Here is a 21,173-nt window from a genome sequence, read left to right as displayed (position 1 = left end):
AAGAAACTCCTGGCTCCTAGCTCCTGACCAGCCCAGCTCCAGCAGTTGCAGCCATTTGGGGAGTGAACCAGTAGATGGAAGACCTCTCTCTCTCTCTCTCTCTCTGCCTCAGCCTCTCTGTAACTCTGCCTTTCAAAAAAGTAAATTAATTTTTTAAAAAAGTCAACTGCCAAGCCAGTCCCAGATCGATCCCTGCCTTCCTGGACCTGTTGTCCCCAGCATAGGACGGAGAGAATGACCACTGTGGAATACGAGCAGCAGAGCGCCCATTGGGTGCCAACCAGGTGCCAGGTGCTGTGCCAGGTGTGAGGCGTGCAGCTGCTCAGCTTCCTGGGAGGCCGCTGGGCCAGGGGGCTCCTAACAGTTTGTGGAAAGCTTATTTTGGTGCAAAAAATGTTGAAACCCATGCATGTTCATGGAAAAATGTGTATTATGAAAAAACTGCATAGATTGCAACATTTTTGCACAAAAATAAACTTGTGTTTGAATTTTGTGTTCCCACAGACTTTTTAAAGCCCCTCAACTATTTTATTTCAACGAAGGAAACTGAGATTTAAAGATTTTGAGCGAGGGGCTGGAGTTATGGCACAGCAGGTTAGGCCTCCGCCTGCAGCGCCGGCCTCCCCTAGGAGCGCTGATTTGAGTGCTGCTGCTCCACTTCTGACCCAGTTCCCTGCTCATGCACCTGGGAAAGCAGTGGATGATGGTCCAAGTGCTTGGGCTGCTTGGGCCCCTGCCACCCACGTAGGAGACTCGGATGAAGCTCCTGGATCCTGGCTTCGGTCTGGCCCAGCCCCAGTCATTGTGGCCACTTGGGGAGTGAACCAGTGGATAGAAGATCTCTCCCTCTCTCTCTTTCTGTAACCCTGTAACAAATAAATCTATCACTTTAAGTGATGCATCCACATCACACAACTCACTGGGGGCGGATCTGGGACTTGAACTCAGCTCCAATTCCACTGTGTTTGCCCGAGATCTCTATTTGAGCCGCACTGCTCAGTCCTGGGCCTTCCCAGCCTCGGCAGCCCCAGGAGACATGGCTCTGCGGGATTCTTGCCCATCTTGTGCTGTAGGAACCCCAGAAGGGGGCCTCCCTCATTCAAGGCTCCTGCTGGGGACATTGCCCCCTGGCCCCACCCCTTTCCTGGGAGGGGCCTCCTGGAAGAGGGAGCTTTTTAGGGCCTTGGCTGGCCCTGTTCAGGGCAGGCACCAACGTTTTGCCCTCCCAGCAGGCTTCCCCAGCCTGACACATCCATGCCTGGTGGCCTAATCTCCCTGGGCTTCAGCTTCTCCGCCTATCTAAGAGGGGCACAAATTCAGCTCAGTGATTGCCGCACATTTTTAGGCAGGAAAACCACAAGTGGAGGTGCACGCAGCCTTCCAGGTGCACGCTGATGAAAGAGCAGCTGTCACGCTGAACGGAGCTCGGGGCTCGGCTGGGCGTGGTCTCCCCAGCTCCTCCCAGAAGCCCCGACTGCACTCAAGTCCTGTGATCCTGGGGCCTTGACACACACTCGTGGGGCTGGGGCGACCCTGCTTACAGACCTGGCCTCCGCCTCTCAGTCCAGCCTCGCTCTCCTGCCTCTGTGCCTTTGCACCTGCTGCAGGCTCTGCCTGGGATGTCCCCCCAAGCTCCTCTATACCAAACTCATTCTCACCACTCAGGATTCAGCTCAAGTCACCTCTTCCCAGAGGCCTTTGCTGTCCACTCCGACTGGACTAGCCCACCCTGCCCACCTGACCATTCCCCAGCACCTCCCTCCCCGCCTCACTTCCTTATCATCAGGTGCGACAATCCTACCTATGCGTGGGTTTGTTTACCATCCAGCCCCTCCACGGGCACAAGCATTGCACGAGGCACTTCGCATTGTTTGCTGCAGTATCTTGACAGCACGCATCCACACGTGCTGGGTACAAGCGCCCCCAAACAGCTGTTGAATGAGTGGCTCGAGGAGGGACAGCAACTCTCCATCCCTTACTAAGTCCATGCTCCTCTGTCTCAAATTCATACCACGCTCCCTTTTCCCCACAGCACAGAGCCAGGTCAGTAAACCCAGGTGCCCCCTTGCCCCCGGCCCCTTCCTCCACACCCACCAACCCATCCCCACAGCCTGCCAGTCCTACCCCTAATCTCCCAAGGCCACCCGTTCTCCATCTCCATCACTCCCCTGCCACCCAAGCTCCCATCTCTCCTCCAGGCACTGCGGCAGCCTCCCAGGGAGTCCCCCAGAGTCCCTGCCTACCCTCTTCCCACTCAGTTCCCTCAGTGCAACTCTGCTGACATCCCAGTCGCTGAAGGGTTGTCAATAGCACCTTCTGGAAGATTCCAAGGAAGCCCAGATGCCTCTCCTGGGCCGTGGGCTCTGCATAGCCTGGCCGCTCTGCCCCCTTGCAGCCTCCCTGTTACCTTGCTGCCTCTCTTGTTCTGCTCCAGACCTGTGATCACCAGGCTTCTGGCCACAGTTTAACAGAGCACTTATCACCGTTGGTTTGCACATCTGTGCTGTAGCCACTGGAGCAGTCCGTCTCCCCTACCTCACCATGCACTCTGTGCGGCAGTGACTCTGCTCACAACTGTATGGCCAGCCTCTCCCTGTTCCCTGCATTTAGTTAAGTACTTGAGAATTACCAGCAAATGAACGAGCAAATGCTGTTGAATATCCACTATATACCAGCCATCAAGCTAAAAATGGAAATAAAGGGCTTTTCAACAAATTTGAGGAAAATGGAATTAAAAGATAAGTTTATTTTGGTGCCAAAAAAATTGAGATAGTTGCTACAAGAGGTTTTTAAAAACTTCACAGAAAATGCATATTTTAGGAAAAACTTTGCATGGATTTCAACGTTTTCCCCCGAAATAAACTCAACTTTTAATTCCATTTTCTATGAACTTTTTGAAGTACGCTAGTATATTACCTCATTTTGTATTCTCATGTATATTATGGAGTAGGTACTGCAATGAATGGATAGATGGATGTGTGGGTAGGTGGGTGTATGGATGGGTGGGTGGCTGGGTGGGTGGGTAGATGGTTGGGTGGGTGGCTGGGTGGGTGGATGGATGAATGGACAGGTGGGTGGGTGGATGGGTGGATGGATGGACAGGTGGGTGGTTGGATGGATGGATGGATATGTGAGTGGATGAATGGACAGGTGGGTGGTTGGATGGATGGGTAGATGGATGGATGTGTGGGTGGATGGACAGGTGGGTGAATGGATGGATAGGTGGATGTGTAGGTGGGTGGATGGGTGGATGGATGTGTGAGTGGATGGATGGACAGGTGGGTGGATGGATGGATGGGTGGATGGATGGATGGCTGGCTGGCTGGGTGGGTGGGTGGATGGATGGATGGGTGGGTGGATGGACAGGTGGGTGGATGGATGGATGGGTGGATGATGGATGGATGGATGGGTGGGTGGGTGGATGGATGGATGGGTGGGTGGATGGACAGGTGGGTGGATGGATGGATGGGTGGATGTGTGGGTGGGTGGATGGGTGGATGGATGTGTGAGTGGATGGATGGACAGGTGGGTGGATGGATGGATGGGTGGATGGATGGATGGATGGGTGGCTGGGTGGGTGGGTGGATGGATGGATGGGTGGGTGGATGGACAGGTGGGTGGATGGATGGATGGGTGGATGTGTGGGTGGGTGGATGGGTGGATGGATGTATGAGTGGATGGATGGACAGGTGGGTGGATGGACTGATGGACAGGTGGGTGGGTGGATGGGTGGATGGATGGACAGGTGGGTGGATGGGTGGGTGGAGGTGTGAGTGGATGGATGGACAGGTGGGTGGATGCCTGAGTAGATGGACTTCTAACCATGGGAGCAGTCACAATCCAAAAGCACACAGAGGCCAAGAGGGAATGTCAGGAAGGAGAGGCGTCCAGGGCACACACTAGGGAATGGAGGGGACTGTGGAGAAATGCTATCAGGGACTGAAATGTGGCCCTCAAAATTCACATCTGAAGTCCCAGCCTCCAGGACCTCCGAACATGGCCTTGCTCGGAGACAGAGTCTTTACAGAGGCGATGCAGTTAACGTGAGGTTGTTAGGGCATGCAACAAGACGGGCATCCTTCCAAAAACAGCAAGCTTGGACAGAGTCACATTCAGAGGGAAGGCAACCTGGAGACAGCCCTCAGCGAGCCAAGCAGAGAGGCCTGGAACAGACGCATCCCTGGCAGCCCTGAGAAAGCACTGGGGCTGCTGGCTGGGGCCTGGGGCCCGGGGCCCCCGGCTTCCAGGACATCACAGCCACCAGGGGCTCGCACGACTTGGCCGGCGCACCCTCCTGAGCACACACAGCACCTGAAAGCGTTCACGTTCAAAAACATTTGTCAACCTTGGGTGGGCCAAAGAAGAGTCTCCCGGAGGTGGCCGCCTGCTGCCCCCGGGAGCTTCCCGAGGAATCAGCTCAGCGGGAGGCTGAGGTCAGACGGATCAAATGGGAATTCAATTATGGTTTGGAGGCGAGGCCGGGAGGTCACAGAGGCAATGAAGGCAGGGCCGGGAGCCAGGGCCGGGCTGTGGCGCTGGCATCCCAGGCCGGGGAGAGCAGTACGGAGCAAGGCCGGGCCCGCCGGCTCATCACCGATGGGAAGAGAATGAATGGGAACTGACCAGCTCGGGGGGCCGGAGGCCAGCAGCCAGTGAGTCCTCAATCCTGTGGAAGGCACAGTGGAACCACGGCAAGCCACTGTCTGTTAATTATTAAAATCGAATCTATTTTTTTCCCCTTCATTTAGTCAGGAAATCTCATGTTACACAGAAAGGTTAATTACAAACTGACTTCCAAGAAGCCTTTGTTGGAAGCTTCTGTTTTATTTTCTCTGGGAGGGCTCCTTGAGCTCCACATTTGGGGACAAAGATGCAGGCTGGCTTAGCAAAATCGCTTCCTCCCTCCAGCAGGCCCCAGATGGAGCCAACTTCTTCGCTGGCCCGATGGGGCTGTGATCAGCCAGAAACCACTTCAAACCGTCCCCCAACTGCCGACAACATGGTCTTGTTGCTTTTTTTTTTTTTTAACTGTTTTCCATTTAGGAGGAAGGTCACCATCTTTAAAACATACTATACTGGTGGCGAAAGGGAGAGGGGTCTCGGGTTCCGGGACCCCGAGGAGAGACACGCGATCGTTTTCCAGTGGGGCTCTCCCCCTACTTAGGTCTGCTCGCTCGCGGCTTGGGGGACGGTAAGCGGCCCAGTGCTCGCGGAGTAATGCGTCCCACATGGGGTTCCTGGGCCCACGCGGATTCTGGTGGTAGCTGCAATGGCATGGGGCAGAGCAGGCCTCCAGCGCCTTGGCCAAGCCCCCCCACCCCCACCCCGCCTCAGCAGTGGGGCTCCTCCAGGGTCGCCCCACTTGCCACGGCCCCCTCCGGCCTCCAGCAGGCGCTGCAGGGACACCTCCTGGCAGCAGGCTTGGGTGGTGATTTCCTGCTTCCTCCGGCCTCTCCGACTGCGTGCGTCTCTGCGGGATCTCACCAGGCCCTGGCCACTGTGGATCCATGAGTCGGGCTGGCCCGACCACGGGCTCGCACCCACACTGCTGGCGTGTGACAACGGTCCGGTGGCTTTTCTCCGGTACATTTCTGGGCTGTGCAGGCATAGACCCAGGTTTCTAAGGACCAACTCTCTTGCCTGCTGGAGTGCTCCTGACTTCAGCTGGATCCTAAACAATCACCACAGTGGTATAACAGCAAAAGTGAACCTACTATTTACCCTGTAAGCTGCTACTCTACGCACGCCACACACATCAGCTCGCCCAGTCCCGCGACCCACCTCTGAGACCAGCCCTCTTACCATTCCTCCTTCATACACACGAAGAAACCAAGGCATAGGAAGAGTGAATTAGACCAGGCCAGTGCTGGGGCTCAGCAGGTTAAAGCCGCATCTTGCAGCACCGGCATCCCATATGGGTCTGCGTTCAAGTCCTGCCTGCTCCACTTCCAATCCAGCTCCTTGCTAATGCACCTGGGAAAGCAGCGGAAGACGGCTCAAGTGCTTGGGCCCCTGCACCCATGTAGGAAACCTGGAAGAAGCTCCTAGCTCCTGGCTTCAGATCAGCCCAGCACCGGTCGTCGAAGCCATTTGGGGAGTGAACCACAGATGGAAGACTCTCTCTCTCTCTCTCTCTCTCTCTCTCTGTCTCAACTCCACTTCTCAAATAAATAAATAAATCTTTAAAAACAAAGATTAAATAATTTGCCCAACATCATATAACAGGAGCCAAAGTCAGCAGCCTGGATCCATGACCTTCACCCTTGACCACTACCAGAGAGCAAGCAAGGGACACAGGAAGGGGTGACATCCATTAAGCCCCCGGATGCAACCATGCCCAGAGCAACCCCGCATTTCTCCATTCATTCCTTTGGTTTGCTGGCGCTGCTTTGTTTGGCTGTGTCTTGCAACCAGAGAAGTCTGGCGCCAACATTGTATTCCTGGATGGAAAACAGGCAAAAATCTTCTCAGTGTTGCCTACTGTCCATTAAACGGGGCTATGCCTAGGGCAGTAGGCGTATCTTATTAATCTGTTATTAATGTTCTCTTATTAATCTCATTCTACCTAAGAGGTCCAAAGAGGTCCCGGCATCTGTCTGAGCTATAGCTTACACGTGATGTGAGAATCCTTCGGGTCTGCCTGGCCCAATGTCTGTGACCCTGTCTTCCTCCATTCAAGTTCAGCATCATTTGCTGATTTGTGGTGTGTAATCCCCACATTAACACATAACCCCCAATTAACACAAGGGTTGTGGTAGAAACATAGAAGCAGGACAGTGAAAAGTAGCCTTTTATTTTTTAAAATATTTTAATTTTTTAGTATCTGACTTACTTATAGGATACAATTCACATACCACACAATCCAGCATGTTAAAGTTGACAATTCAGGGGGCTGGCAGTGTGGCCTAGGGGTTAAGTCACTGCCTGCAATGCTGGCATCCCATATCAGAAAACTGGCTGGAGTCTCAGCTGCTCTGTTTCTGATCCAGCTCCCTGCTAATGTGCCTGGAAGGGCAGCGGGAGGATGGGCCAAGTGCTTGGACCCCTGCCACCCATGTGAGACACCTGGATGGAGTTCCTGGACCTGGCTTTGGCCTGGCCCAGCCCTGGCTGTTGCAGCCATTTGGGGAATGAACTAGTGACTAGTGGATGGAAGATCTCTCTCTCTCTCTCTCTCTCTCTCTCCTTCCCTTTCTGTCTGTTACTCTGCCTTTCAAATAAGTAAAAATAAATCTTTAAAAATTTTTTAAAAAGTGGCAATCCAATGGTTTGAAATATGTCCACAGAGTAGTGCGACCATCATCAACAAACTGAAAGACCATTTTCAGCTCCCCTCAGAAACTGCGCCATTGACATCACTTTCCATTTCTCTCCAGCTCCTTCCCCAGCACTAAGCTACCGCCTGTCTCCCTAACTTTGCCAGATCCACACATTTCATATCCACAGAATCAAGCAATATGTGAGTTTTCCGTCTGAAGTTTTTCATTCACAGTTTGTCCAGGTTCACTCATGGAACATCCAGCCTGCAGGCCGCATAAGGCCCAAGAGAGCATTTGGTCTGATCCTGCCAAGGCAACTGCAGGCAGGACTCCAAATTCAATACAACCTATGGCAGGCTTATTGTTTTTTTTAAAGATTTATTTGAAAGGCAGAGATAGAGAAAGAGATAGAGTTAGAGAGAGAGAGAGAGCGAGCAAGGGAGATCTTCCATCCACTGGTTCACCCTCCAGATGGCTGCAATGGCCAGGCGAAAGCCAGGGGCCAGGAGCTCCATCCAGGTCTCCCACACGGGTGGTAGGGGCCCAAGCACTTGGGCCATCCTCTGCTGCTTTTCCCAGGCCATTAGCAGGGAGCTGCTTCGGAAGTGGAGCAGCCAGAACTCAAACAGGCACCCATGTGGTGTGCCAGCACTGCAGGCAGCAGCTTTACCCATTACGCCACAACGCCAACCCCAGGCTAATCTTTAAGTTGATAATTTTATATGGCTTGCAAATGGTGTTATAAATATCAATGGCTCTTGGCAGAAGAAAAGTTTTCCACCCCTTATGTAACACACACACACACACACACACACATATACATATCAGTACTTTGCCTCCTTTTATTGCTAACATTAAAATTGGACAATGCCTTATGTTTCATTGATCCATTCAGCTGAGGATGTCTGGTCCTTTTCACTGTTTGGTTATTATGAAGATCGCCACTACGAATATTTGTGTGCGCGTTTGTGTGTTTCCCTTTCTTGATCATCTGCCCAGGAATTCCTGGGCTATGCGGTCACTCTCTGGTTCAGTTTTTGAGGAACATCCAGACTATTCTGTGGAGTGGCTGCACTGCTCTACAATCCCGTTAGCATCGTGTGAAGGCTCCAGTGTCTCCTACCCAGCACTTGCTGTCGTCTGTCTCTCTTAGGACAGCCGTCGTTACCGGTGCGAGGTGTCTCTCATTATGGTTTTGACTTGTAATCCTCTGAAGACTGAGGACGCTGAGCTGACTGGCCATTTGTATATAATTGTGGGAGGAATATCTATTCATACGTGTTTCTCAATTTAATTGGGTTATTTTAATATTGAATTGTAAGAGTTCTTGATATATTCTATACACAAGTTCCTTATCAGACATGCGTTCTGTAAATATTTTTCTTCCTTCCTTCCTTTCTCCTCCCTCCCTCCCTCCTTTCTTTCCCTCCCCTCCCCTCCCCTCCCCTCCCCTCCCTTTCCCTTCCCTTCCTTTCTTTCCTGGCAAAGTGACAAAGAGAAAGGGAGAGACACACACAGAGAAACAGAGATCTTCCATCCACTGGCTTAACCCCAAAAAGACCACACGGCCAGGGTGGCCAAAACCAGGAGCAAAGAACTCCATCCAAGTCTCTCTGGTGGGTGGCAGTGACTCAAATACTTGGGCCAGCTTCCCAAGTGCATTCGTGGGGAGCTGGATCAGAAGCATAACAGCTGGGACTCACCAGCGTTCTGACATGGGATGCCAGTGTCACGGCAGTGGTTTAACCCACTGTCACCATGCTGGTCCCTGATGTATAAATATTACCTCTCATTCTGTGGTTGTCTTTTCACTTTCTTAATGGTATCCTTTGAGGCTCAAAAGGCTTTAATTTGTATGGAGTCCAATTTAAGTAAGAACCACTGCCAATCCTTTTCTAAGAACTTTATGGTTTTAGTTTTTCCATGCAAGTCTTTGATCCTTTTGAATTAATCTGCAGATAGTGAGATTTGGGGCAGGTGTGTGTCTGTATGTCTGTTGTCCTAGCACTAATTGTTGAAAAGTCTCCTTTTCCCCATTTGCTTTTGGTATCCTTGTAAAAAATCAATTAACAGTATACACAAGGGTTTATTTCTAGGCTGTCACGTCTGTTCCATTGATAAATGTTTGCCCTTATGCTCATACCACAACTCTCAATTACTGTTTCTTTGTAGTCAGTTTTTTTTTTTAATTTTATTTATTTATTTGAAAGTCAGAGTTACACACAGAGAGAAGGAGAGGAAGAGGCAGAGAGAGAGAGAGAAAGGTCTTCCAACCATTGGTTCACTCCCCAATTGGCTGCAAGAGCTGGAGCTGTGCCAATCCGAAGCCAGGAGCCAGGTGCTTCTCCTGGTCTCCCACGCGGGTGCGGGGCCCAAGGACCTGGGCCATCCTCCACTGCCCTCCCGGGCCACAGCAGAGAGCTGGATCAGAAGACACTTAGCCTCTCCCTTCTGTACCTGATGCTCTCTGTGGATTTTTCATAGCTGCCCTTTATCAGGTTGAGCAAATCTGCTTCCAGTCCTAGTTTGTTGCCTGTTTCTATCATGAAGGTGATTGTTAGCTTTAGAAAAGAGACTTTAGGACTTTCAGTTAAAGATGAAGCATTGAACATGTACCATCTTGTTCCTTCTTGGAAAATTACTTAAACAAGAGTAAAACATTTATTTATTTATTTGCAGAAACCTCTAGGGCTGGGAGAATAGAGGCAGACAGCAACAAGAAAATATTTCAAGCTGGAAAATACAGGGCTAGGTGGCCGTGACCTTGAGAAAGCCAAGTCTAGAACCAAGTGAGAAAAAGCAAGAACTGGGGCCGCACTGTGGCATGGCAGGTTGGGCCACCACCTACAACGCCGGCATCCCATATGGGCGCCAGATCAAGTCCCAGCAGCTCCACTTCCAATCCAGCTCTCTGCTAATGAGCCAAGGAAAGAAGTGGAAGGTGGGCCAAGTGCTTGAGCCCCTGCACCCTCACGAGAGACTCAGAAGAAACTCCAGGCTCCTGGCTTTGGCCTGGCCCAGCCCTGGCCATTATGGCCATCTGGGGAGTGAACCAGTGGATGAAAGATCTCTCTCTCTCTCTCTCCCCCCTCTCTCTCTGTCTCTCCCGCTCTGTAATCCTGCCCTTCAAATAAAATAAATAAACTTAAAAAAAAAAAAAAAAAGCCAACCCAACACCTCAAAAGGTCAAGATTGCATGCTCATCTAGGTACAGAAGCAGAGGTGTTGGTGTGGGGAGCACTGGAGAAGCAGGATTGTTCCAGAGCTGGTGCAGAAGCACCCGGGTTCCCAGATCTGCCCCCCGGGTCCCGCCAGCAGTGACCTCGCCTCTTGGGACTGAAACTCTGGGCTCCTTCCCTCCAGGCTCTGGTTGGAGTTGGCTTAAGGGAGGCCCTGGCAAGCTGGAAGGGAGATAGAGAGAGCGAGCAAGAGTGAGAGAGAGAGAGGCCAAGGATCTTCCGCACCTCTACCTGCCTGCTTGGATGCCACCATTGTAATAGCAGCTGCCTTTCCCCTGCCTGACCACAGACCTGGCGGGCACAGCCCCTTCTCCCGGCTCCAAATCTCCTGGGTCCTAGGAGCACTCTTTCACTCCCTAGCACTTCAAGCCTGGCACTGTGGAGAGCCACCCACTGTCGCCAACGTCCCAGGGGCATCTCCATCCTCTCCCACGCATCTCTCAGGAGCCACTCGGTTGCAGTCCCTTGGGTTAAATGCTGTGTTGAGCCAGGGCTCTGACAAGGCCTGTGTGTGTTTGCGGTTGAACTGGTGGTAAGTAAGCAAACAGACGAAAGTAATGAAGAACTCTTGGAAACCGAAATGGTGCAAGGGAGAAAGGATCATGGTTGCTTTGCTGTGAAACTCCACTGCAATAGGTGTACATAAGTCATATAATATGGAACATTGATCCACTAAAACATGATACATGAGGCTGGGCAGGGGGTGAGGAACATGGGTGCTGATGTGGGATGAGGATGGGCAGAGGACAGAGGGCCAAAAATCTCACCATCCACGGTGGAAGCTGCCACAGTTCAAAGTCACAGTCACGTACAAGTCTGCTTTGGCTTTACTTTTGATTCTAGAATTGGGAACCCTCCGTTCTATAAAATAGAATAAATGTTCCAATGAGCTGAGCAGAAAAGGCCGGTCTTACAGATAGAAAAGAGCTAAAGAATGCAGAAACAAAATTTCCCAGGGCACTGGGAAATTCTCAAAGCTAAAGGCAGCGGCAGGCTCCACGCCTCTGCCCAGAAATGCAAATCACCTACCTGGGAAACCCTGCTGGATCATGGGAAAAATTCACCCTAACTGCGAAGGTACTGCAGTTACAAGTATGCTTTCTGGGTTGTAGTATGTGTAGTAAACAGCTGTTGACTCTCCTGCCCTTGGAATAGGCCAGCAGCACTCTGCTTCCAGCTGTGCAGCCAGCCTGCTGCTCTCCTGCTGTGTGTTCAATGAGTCCAGCTCTGCTCACTCTAGCTCACTGCTTGGTGAGTTTTTATTTTTTTAAGTATTTACTTATTTGTTTTGAAAATCAGTTACACAGGGTCAGGGTCAGGGTCAGGGTCGGTGCTGTGGCGTAGTGGATATGGATAAAGCCACCGCCTGCAAGTACCAGCAGCAGAAGATGGTCCAAGTCCCTGGGCCACTGAACCCGCGTGGGAGACCTGGAAGAGGCTCCTGGCTCTTGGCTTTGGATGGGTGCAGCTCTAACCATTGCGGCCATCTGGGGAGTGAACCAGCGGATGGAAGACCTCTCTCTCTCTCTCTCTCTCTCTCTGTCTCCGCTTCCCTGTAACTCTGCTTTTCAAATAAATAAATAAATCTCCAAGAAACAAAAGAAAATCAGAGTTACAGAGAGAGAGAAGGAGTGAATCTTCCATCCACTGGCTCACTCCACAAATGGCTGCCAGGACCAGGGCTGGGCCAAGCTGAAGCCAGGAGCCAGGAGCTTCTTGCGGGTCTCCCATGCGAGTGCAGGGGCCCAAGGGCTTGGGCCATCTTCTACTGCTTTCCCAGGCTATAGCAGGGAGCGGGATTGGAAGTGGAGCAGCTGGGACTCGAACTGGTGCCCATATAGGATGCCGGCACCACAGACAGCGGCTTACCTCGCTGCACCCCTGCACCTCTCCCTACACACTGGTCTCCATCGGTAAGCGACAAAAAAGACAAAAGCAGATTAGTCATCTCAAAGTTACTTCTTTTATAAGGTGGGATAGAGAGACAGAATAATAGAAAACCCACACATTAGTTAACGTCCGGTTACGGCTGTCTGGAAGGACGCCAATGAAACCAACCTTTGTGTGTGAGTGTTCTAATCCTGACTTCCTGGAAGGCCAGAGTAATACTTTAGAGTGAGTTTAGTGCTGGGGACTGCATTTTGGTTTTTAGCCCAGGGTGGTGGGGCCTCGTGCTAGAGTCTAGTCCAGGACAACGGCCTCCTGCAATTTTACTTGACAAAGTCCAGAGATAACACAGAAGACAGAAAATGCCCCAAGAGCACTGGGAAGGATTCTTTAGAAGTATCAAAAGCATGGGAGCCGTCTTCAAAAGCTCGTGGGAAATGCATATTATGAGACGCTGCGTGGATTTCAAACTTTTTTTGCACTAAAATAAATGCATGCTTTTGATTCATTTTTTTTCCACAAACCTTTCAAAGTTGCCTTGGAGTGACAGGGAATAAAATGTTTCTTCTGCAGGGGGGAAAGGAAGTGGGGTGGGGGCTGGGCTGCTGGTTTTCTCAATGGGTTGTTCTGCCGGGGCTGCACCAGCAACACGCCACCAACCGTGTGGCTGGAACAATGGAAATTTACTTCTCACAGCTCCGAGGTATGGCCGTCCAAGATCAAGTGCGGGCAAGGCCAGTTTTTTCCCCCAAGGCTTTTCTCCTCGCTTACAGATGGCTGACTTTTCACGGTGGCCTCCAAGGCCATCCCTTGTGACTCCTCCTCTTCTCATAAGTACACCTGTCCAGCTGCGGAGAGCCCCATCCTTGGGACTTCACTCAACCTTAACCACCTCCTTAGAGGCCCTGTCTCCAAATACAGTCAGACTGGGTGTTGCGTGGGGCAGGGTACAATCTACTCTCTAACACTCAGTCTACCTTGTTGTTCTAGGAAACGAAACTATGACCATGTTTTTTAAGGTTGATTTATTTATTTGAAAGAGTTACAGAGAGAGAGAGAGAGAGAGAGAGAAAACAAGCTCTTCTATTTGCTGGTTCACTCCCCCAAATGGCCCCAAGCTGGGGCTGTGCCAGGATGAAGCCAGGAGCCAAGAGCTTCTTGCAGGTCCCACCCTCTTTCGCCGCAGCAGTGTCGGGGGAAGGGGTGCTCTCTCTCCGCAATGCCCACATCTTCCTAGAGACAGATCCTCCAAAAAGAAACTCAGTTGCGGAGAGTCCCCAGCCTGGACCTGGCTCTCCGCTCAGCCAGGGAAGAGGCCTTGTGTCTCAGGGGGAGATGGAAGGTCTCCCGCAGCTTTGTCCTGGAGCGCACCTGTTCTGAGGGCTGTCCCCGCTTCCATGTCCTCCTCCACCCTCCCCCTACCCCAGAAGTCCGAGCCCCAATTTCTCTCTGCAGTTCAGGATGCTGTAGAAGCTTCAATCACCTGGCCTGTCTTACGCTCTCCTATTTTGCAGGACAACCGTGTGTATGCACATCATTAAGATGGTTTTGCCCCTGTTCATCTGCTGACTGTCCACTTATTTCACAGACTGAGTTACTACATCATGCCTCATCAAATACGAGGTCCTTCAAAAGGTTCCTGGGTGTCGCTCCCCCTCTTCATGGAGGAACGACACAGGACCCTGCGCTGTTCTTTTGTCTGCTCGGCCCTCCCCGGGTTTGCTGCTGGTTCTTCCCGGGTTGGCTACCGTCCCTTCCACCTCCGTGGAAGGGTGGCTCCCCCTGCCACTTTCCCCACTTCTGCGGGGGAGCGGCACACCGCCAGCCGGCTCTCTCGGGGGCTGCTCAGATGTTATCCGGATGTTCCCCTTAGATGTTCCTGGTGCATGTTGTCTCTCTCCTCCTTTATAGTCCTCCTCCGCCAATCCCAACTCAGCTGCCCACACGCCGAGTACGCTGCTCTCCTCCAATCAGGAGCAGGATCAGCTCCTGCAGGTTATTGGTCGAACTGGAGGCAGCTGTGTAGAAGCTGTTTCCTCCTCTCCCAGCGCCATATTGTGGGAGAGCAGATGCATAGAATAAGTCTTAATTCCAGTAACAGTCTAGTCTGAGTTGCTCCCCACACCTGGGAAAATGGAATTTAAAGATAAGTTTAGGAGAAGGTGTGGGGCACAGCGGTTAAGCCGCCACTTGGAGTACCTGTGCCCCATATAAGAGCGCCTGGTTCAAGTCTCAATTTCTCTGCTTCTGATTCAGCTTCCTGCTACTGTGCATCCTGGGAAGTGGCAGGTGATGGCTCAAGTAGTTGGGACCCTGTCACCCCTATGGGAAACTCAGATGGAGTTCTGGGCTCCTGACTTTGGCCTGGCCCAGTTCCGGGTGTTGCAGGCATTTGGGGAGTGAACCAGTGGATGGAAGATCTCTGTCTTTCAGATAATGAGAAATTTTGGGGACCAGCATTGTAGTGCAGTGGCTTAAGCAATATTCCATATGGGTGCTGGTTCAAGTCCAGTCTGCTCCACTTCTGATCCAGCTCCCTGCTAATGCGCCTGGGAAAGCAGTGAAAGATGGCCCAAGTCCTTGAACCCCTGCCACTCACGTGGGAGACCAGGCTAGAATTTCAGGCTCCTGGCTTCAGCCTTGCCCAGGCTGGCCATTGCAGCCATCTGGGGAGTGAACCAGTGGATGGAAGACCTGTCTGTCTGTCTCTCCCTCGCTTTCTGTAACTCTACCTTTCAAATAAATAAGCAAATCTTAAAAAAAAAAAAAAAAAGCTTAATTTAGTACCAAAAAATTCTGAAATCCACGGGCAGCTTTTTCAGAATAAGCATGAAGTCCCTAAAGACCCTGCTATGCATGAATGAAAAAACTTTTTTGTCCCCTTCAGTTCTTTTTCCCGGGAACTCTTTGAAACTATCCTGGTATATACTTCCCCTCCCCCGCCCCCCTGGGCCGGAGGCAGGCGGGGGTGGGGGGTGGGGGGGAGGGTGGGGGGAAGTATGGCAGGATAACCGGCTCTCTCAAGCCTTCCAACCACAGCACCCATCTGGGCAGGTCTCCGAGGTGCCGCCTGGCTCCCAGCACACGTGCTGAGTCCCTGTACCCTAGATCAGGGAGACTGCACACTGGGCTCCTGCTGCTTGCCGGGTGGTACCCCTGCTCCACCCCTAGGGGAGTGCGGCTTTCCCTCGAGGGGCCAAGGCAGGCACCCAAGAGGAACCTGCTAGGCTGCACACGCCTCCTTCCTGCAGCCGCGGAATCCATTAAGCCAAGTCTTCCAGTGTCTGCGCCGCGGGGGCGGCCGGAATTGTCACAGGCGCTGAAGTCGGGGGCCAGCCCGTGTCTCACTGCTGTCCAGAAGAAAGGCTTCAGGTGTCCAGGGACTCAAGAACGAGTCGCTTAAGACGAAGTGTGACAAAGACGAGAGCGGCTGGAGAGGCTGCCAGCAGCCAGAGCACACGCTAGCTCTCGCCCGAGTGACCTACGGGGTGGCCAGCACTGCTGCCTGCCCTGTGCCCAGCCACGGGTCATGTCCCTGCCGGCAGCTAGGAGTCCACACCTTCCCTCTTCTGTTTGCTGGGGTCCTATCTGAGGCACCTGCCTGCTGTCACTTTGCAGGGCTGCATTGTCTCCGCACTGAGCCCGGCAACAGCAGGTGGCCGCCTCCAGGGCAGAGCAGGGAACTCAAGATTTCTGAGGGCTTACCAGGAGCCAGGGATTTATCAGCACACTAAATCCTTACAACCACCTTTCCATTTTAGAAGAAGAAACTGCGCTTTAGAGAAGCCCCATGCCTTGTTTAATGTCACAAAGAGCAAAGGTGTACCTCGCATGTCTTTATTTATTGATGAAGGAGGGATGGAGGGATTCTCCCATCTGCTGGTTCCCTCCTCAAATGTGCACAACAGCCCCAGGCTGGGCCAGGCTAAAGCCAGGAGCCAGGGACTCCAGCCAGATCTCCCACGTTGAGGGGCAGGAACTCAACTACTTGAGTGGTCTTCCTGCCTCCCAGAGTGCACAGTGGTAGTTAGTTGTAATCCAAAGAGGAGCCAGGACTCAGATCCTGGCACTGATGTGGGATGCGGGTGTCCCAAGCTGTGTGTTAACTGCCACACAAACCCTCACCGCAGGACCTCGCATCGCTTAACTTAAAGCCTTTCCCAAACTATCACTAAGTTAAATGATGTGTTCCTTGTAGGTAGGACTTTTCAGATATGCGAATGAAGTACCGCATTCTAAAAAAAGTCACTGGCTGTTCAGTGTGCTATCCATAGTTTGGTTAAGACACTGGAAGTTGAATTTTACATAATCTTTGTGTCAGTAATATGATCCTTTAAAAATGTTTTTTAGCTATTTAAACTGTAAAAACTCTTCTTCCCTCGCAGGCCATACAAAGCTGGGTGGGGGGTGGGGTGGGGTGGGGTGGGGCGGTGGTGCTGTGGCATAGTGGGCTAAGCCTCTGCCTGTGGTGCCAGAGTTCCATATGGGCGCTGGTTCAAGTCCTGGCTGCTCCACTTCTGATCCAGCTCTCTGCTATGGCCTGGGAAAGCAGCGGAAGATGGCCCAAGTCCTTGGGCCCCTGCACAGGAGACCTGGAAGAAGCTCCTGGCTCCTCCTTTGGATCGGCAGCCGTATGGGGAGTGAACCAGCAGAGGGAAGACCTTTTCTGTCTGTCCCTCTGTCTGTAACTCTGCCTCTCTAATAAATAAAATCTTAAAAAATAAAAACTAGGGCCGGCACCGTGGCTCACTAGGCTAATCCTCCGCCTTGCGGCACCGGCACACTGGGTTTTAGTCCCAGTCGGGGCACCAGATTCTGTCCCGGTTGCCCCTCTTCCCGGCCAGCTCTCTGCTGTGGCCCGCGAGTGCAGTGGAGGATGGCCCAAGTGCTTGGGCCCTGCACCCCATGGGAGACCAGGAGAAGCACCTGGCTCCTGCCATTGGATCGGCGCGGTGCACCAGTTGCAGCACACCGGCCATGGCGGCCATTGGAGGGTGAACCAACGGCAAAGGAAGACCTTTCTCTCTGTCTCTCTCTCTCACTGTCCACTCTGCCTGTCAAAAAAAAAAAAAAAAAAAAAAAAAAAAAAAAAAAACTAGGCAGAGGGATGGTTATGGCCCGTGGATGCCAGTTTCTCAGCCCTGCTTATGTCCTACAGACATTGTGTGGATTAAATAAGTTAATACCTGCACAAAACACCTGGCCGTTCTTACTCTTTGGGTATACTACGCTGCGAGGGTGTCTGTCCATGTTGCATAAGTCTGGTTGATGGAGGGGTCGACCAAAGTGAGGAACTGTCACAGTGCTGGGAACAGAAGGAAAGCCTGTCATCTGCCACCATCCGGGGACACCAGGTCGCTCTCTCCCCTGGGGGGAATTCTCCGCCTCCCAGGAGCAGAGCAGCGGCAAGCCCAGCTACTGGGCAGTCCCGCCTCTGCGGTCTCCAGTCTAGCCTGTGTCACAACCCTGTGATTGGTCCAGCCGAACGGGAGCCACTCACAACTCTTCCCCCTTCCCACCCTGTCTGGTTGCTGCCTCCGTCCGCACTGTCCGAACCATCTCTGCCAGCAGGAGCTGCTTGCAAGGCTAACAGCAGAATTTATTAGCGGCTCTTGCCTCTTGGGGATGCCTCAGATTCACGCCTTTCCCTTGTGGTGTTAATCTTCGTCAATTAGATTACCTGTGCTTTGGGGGACTTCTACAAAGTCCTCTAAAATCAAAGGATGAATGGCTTCCATCTGCTTTGCTGCCAAGCGTGGGACTCATCTCCTCATCCCGGGACTGCTCTGGCATGCTGAAAAAAGCCGATTCTCGTGCAGTGTTCCCTCGCCATCAGTGTGTGTGATGGGCCAATCTAGTAGCTTGTGGCTCAAAATTCTCTGTGTTAGCACTGGTCGATTTATGCATGAAAGCAAAGAGGTCCCACTGTCAACAGGAGACACCTGTGTTGTGTTGTTTTTGGTGTTGGCAGAATCATTTGCAGCCCAGTAGCTCATGCTCAAAGCTTGTCCCGTGTGAGACAGCTAAGTGTCCCAGAGACTCTGGACTTCTTTGTTAGTGACAGGACAGCACACGTCACGTAAAGATCAAACTTCTCATCACGAAAAAGAAAAGCCATATTCATGGTCACACTGGTTTGGAGACACAGAAACATCACAGAGCTACTGAAAATACCCCCTGGGTTTCATGATTGACATGTGGTCTTATAGCAATGGCTCCGTCCTCGGGGCCAGGAAAGGGAATAAATAAGAATCAAAAAGTATGGCGCAACAAACTCTTTTCATTCCTGGCGTTATCAGTGGAGCATCAGCATGAAAGTTCAGATAAAGAATTTCACACACGGGGCTGGTGCTGTGGTGTAGCGGGTAAAGCCGCTGTCTGCAGTGCCGGCATCCCATATGGGCGCTGGTTGGAGTCCCTGCTGCTCCACTTCCGATCCAGCTCTCTGCTGTGGCCTGGGAAAGCAGTAGAAGATGGCCCAAGTCCTTGGACCCTTGCACCCACGTGGGAGACCTGGAAGAAGCTCCTGGCTCCTGGCTTTGGATCAGTGCAGCTCCAGCTGCTGCGGCCAACTGGGGAGTGAACCATCAGGTGGAAGACCTCTCTCTCTCTCTCTGCCTCTCCTTCTCTGTGTAACTCTTTCAAATAAATAAATCTTTAAAAAAAATTTTCACACACACACACGTACACCCCATTAAGAACATGGTAAGACACAGCCAGGCTGGCGAGGACAGCCTGCGCTTGACAGGAGAATGAGCCCAGAAGAGGGACTGACCAAGGTCACCGAAGTCAGTGGGAGAAGTCTTGCCTGGTTCTCACTCCCAAGGTGCATCCTGCTGTTTCCGGGACTCATATCCGGTTGGTGTCTGGCCTTGTTATTTCAGAGTCTGAGGTTGACAGAACTGGTGCAACAGCCTGGGCAGGTCCTGGCTGGCCTCATGAGGCAAGATGGCCACGCTGGCCGGCAGGCCGCTGGACCTGGGGTTTAAGGCTGTGTTCAAGGTGGCTGTACGCCAGGCTGACCCCGTTGCTGGCACAGGAAACTGAGCTCTTCCAAGAGCTGGGGCTTGGACCACTTGGTTTTCTTGCTTCCCGACTCCTCCAAGCCTCCCAAATGGCTGTCTCCTTGCACCTCTAGGCTTTGCAATTCAAGAGTCAACAAAACACTGCCTCGTGGGCCCCCAGTTGTCCTGAGTGGAAATGGCAGTTGGGTTTTACCACAGGGCTTTGCTACTAGCTGCGTTGAGGATTCTGCGTCTGGATGCAGCTGAAGAAGAGCCCTGTGGTTGACGTGTGCTGTCTGGCACAGCTGCAGGGGGGACGGGAACAACTGCAGCCAGGCGAGGTCCAAAGCAGCTGCACAAGTGGGCCAGTTCCAGCCTGGACCTCCCTTCGACACATTCATCCCTGCTGTGGCACAGTGGGTCAAGCCTCCCCGTGCAGCGCCAGCATCCCATATGGACGCCGGTTCGAGTCCTGGCTGCTTCACTTCTGGTCCAGCTCCCTGCTAAAGGCCTGGGAAAGCAGTGGAAGATGGCCCAAGTACTAGGGCCCTGCACCCACCTGGGAGACCCAGCAGAACTGGCTTCGAATCAGCCCAGCTCTGGCCGTTGCAGCCATTTGGGGAGTGAGCCAGCGCATGGAAGACCTGTCTATTCCTCTAACTCTCCCATTCTATTAAAAAAAAAAAAAAAAAAAAAAAAGGAACACAGCATAACGTGCATCACAGGGACTATGTAAGTGCTCAGCGACCATGCCGGTCCCCAGCTGCTGGTTAACTCCAGGAACTAATCATCAGGCAGAACCTAACACCTGCCCAACTACTTCTGCCCCAGGGTCGACCCGGGTCCCAGCCTCTCCCATTTCCAGATGTGGCCAATCATCTTTTCCAGAAAAAAAACAAGAGCCTTCCTTGCTCCACTGCACCCTCCTGACAAAAGCCGTAGACTGTCAGGTTCGAACCTGGCTTCCTTCAACCAGCAAGGGCTTTGCTCCTGAACTTCGTTCCTGGGGAGCATGGCTTTGCTAGGACATGGACTGCTGGGAGGCTGGGGCAAAATCGCCAAGGGCCTCCCTCTGCTCCTCTTCCCCGGAGGGGCTGAGGCTGGTTGGTTCACCTTCTCATGCCACCGGACTGTGACAGCGGCACAGCAGCCTGGGCACTCCCCAGCCAAAAAACATCATTCCACACTTCATCCAAACCAACACAGTGAGGGGCTGGCATCGTGGCACAGTGGGTTAAGCTGCTGCTTCTGACATCGCAGCCCATACTGGACTGCCAGTTCTGAGTCTCAGCTGCTCTGTTTCCACTCCAGCTCCCTGCTGATGCGCCTGGGGAAGCAGAGGAAGATGGCCGGAGTCCTTGGGGTCCTGGCTTCAGCCAGGCCTGGTTCTGGCCATTGTGGTCATTTGGAGTGAACCAGTGGATAGATCTCTTGTCATTCTGCCTTTCAAATAAATCAGTCTAAAAAGAAAACCAGGAGTCACAGCCTGAGCACGGTACCCTGCTCTAGGAGTGTCACTGCTGGCACTGAGCTGAGGACCAGAGAAAACCTCCACCTTCCTTCCTGTTACCTTCCTTCCTGTACCATGTTACAAGACTTCCTGAGCTCCCACCGCAGGGGCCCAGCACTCACTGCGCGCCCACACCTAGTGAGAAGCTCCTGGCATCCCCTGAAGGATGTCACCAGCAGTGGGCACCCTCACAAAGGACCCCTCAGGTACCCTCTGAAACAGAAGGCTGAGGGTAAGATTATCTGTCGGTGTGCAAAGCGTGGCTTGTGGCCCA

This window comes from Oryctolagus cuniculus, chromosome 10 (genome assembly GCF_051225735.1).
Source record: "Oryctolagus cuniculus isolate XC-2025 breed Fujian yellow rabbit chromosome 10, ASM5122573v1, whole genome shotgun sequence".
In the NCBI taxonomy this organism is placed as follows: domain Eukaryota; kingdom Metazoa; phylum Chordata; class Mammalia; order Lagomorpha; family Leporidae; genus Oryctolagus; species Oryctolagus cuniculus.
Note: the sequence above shows the minus strand (reverse complement) of the source record.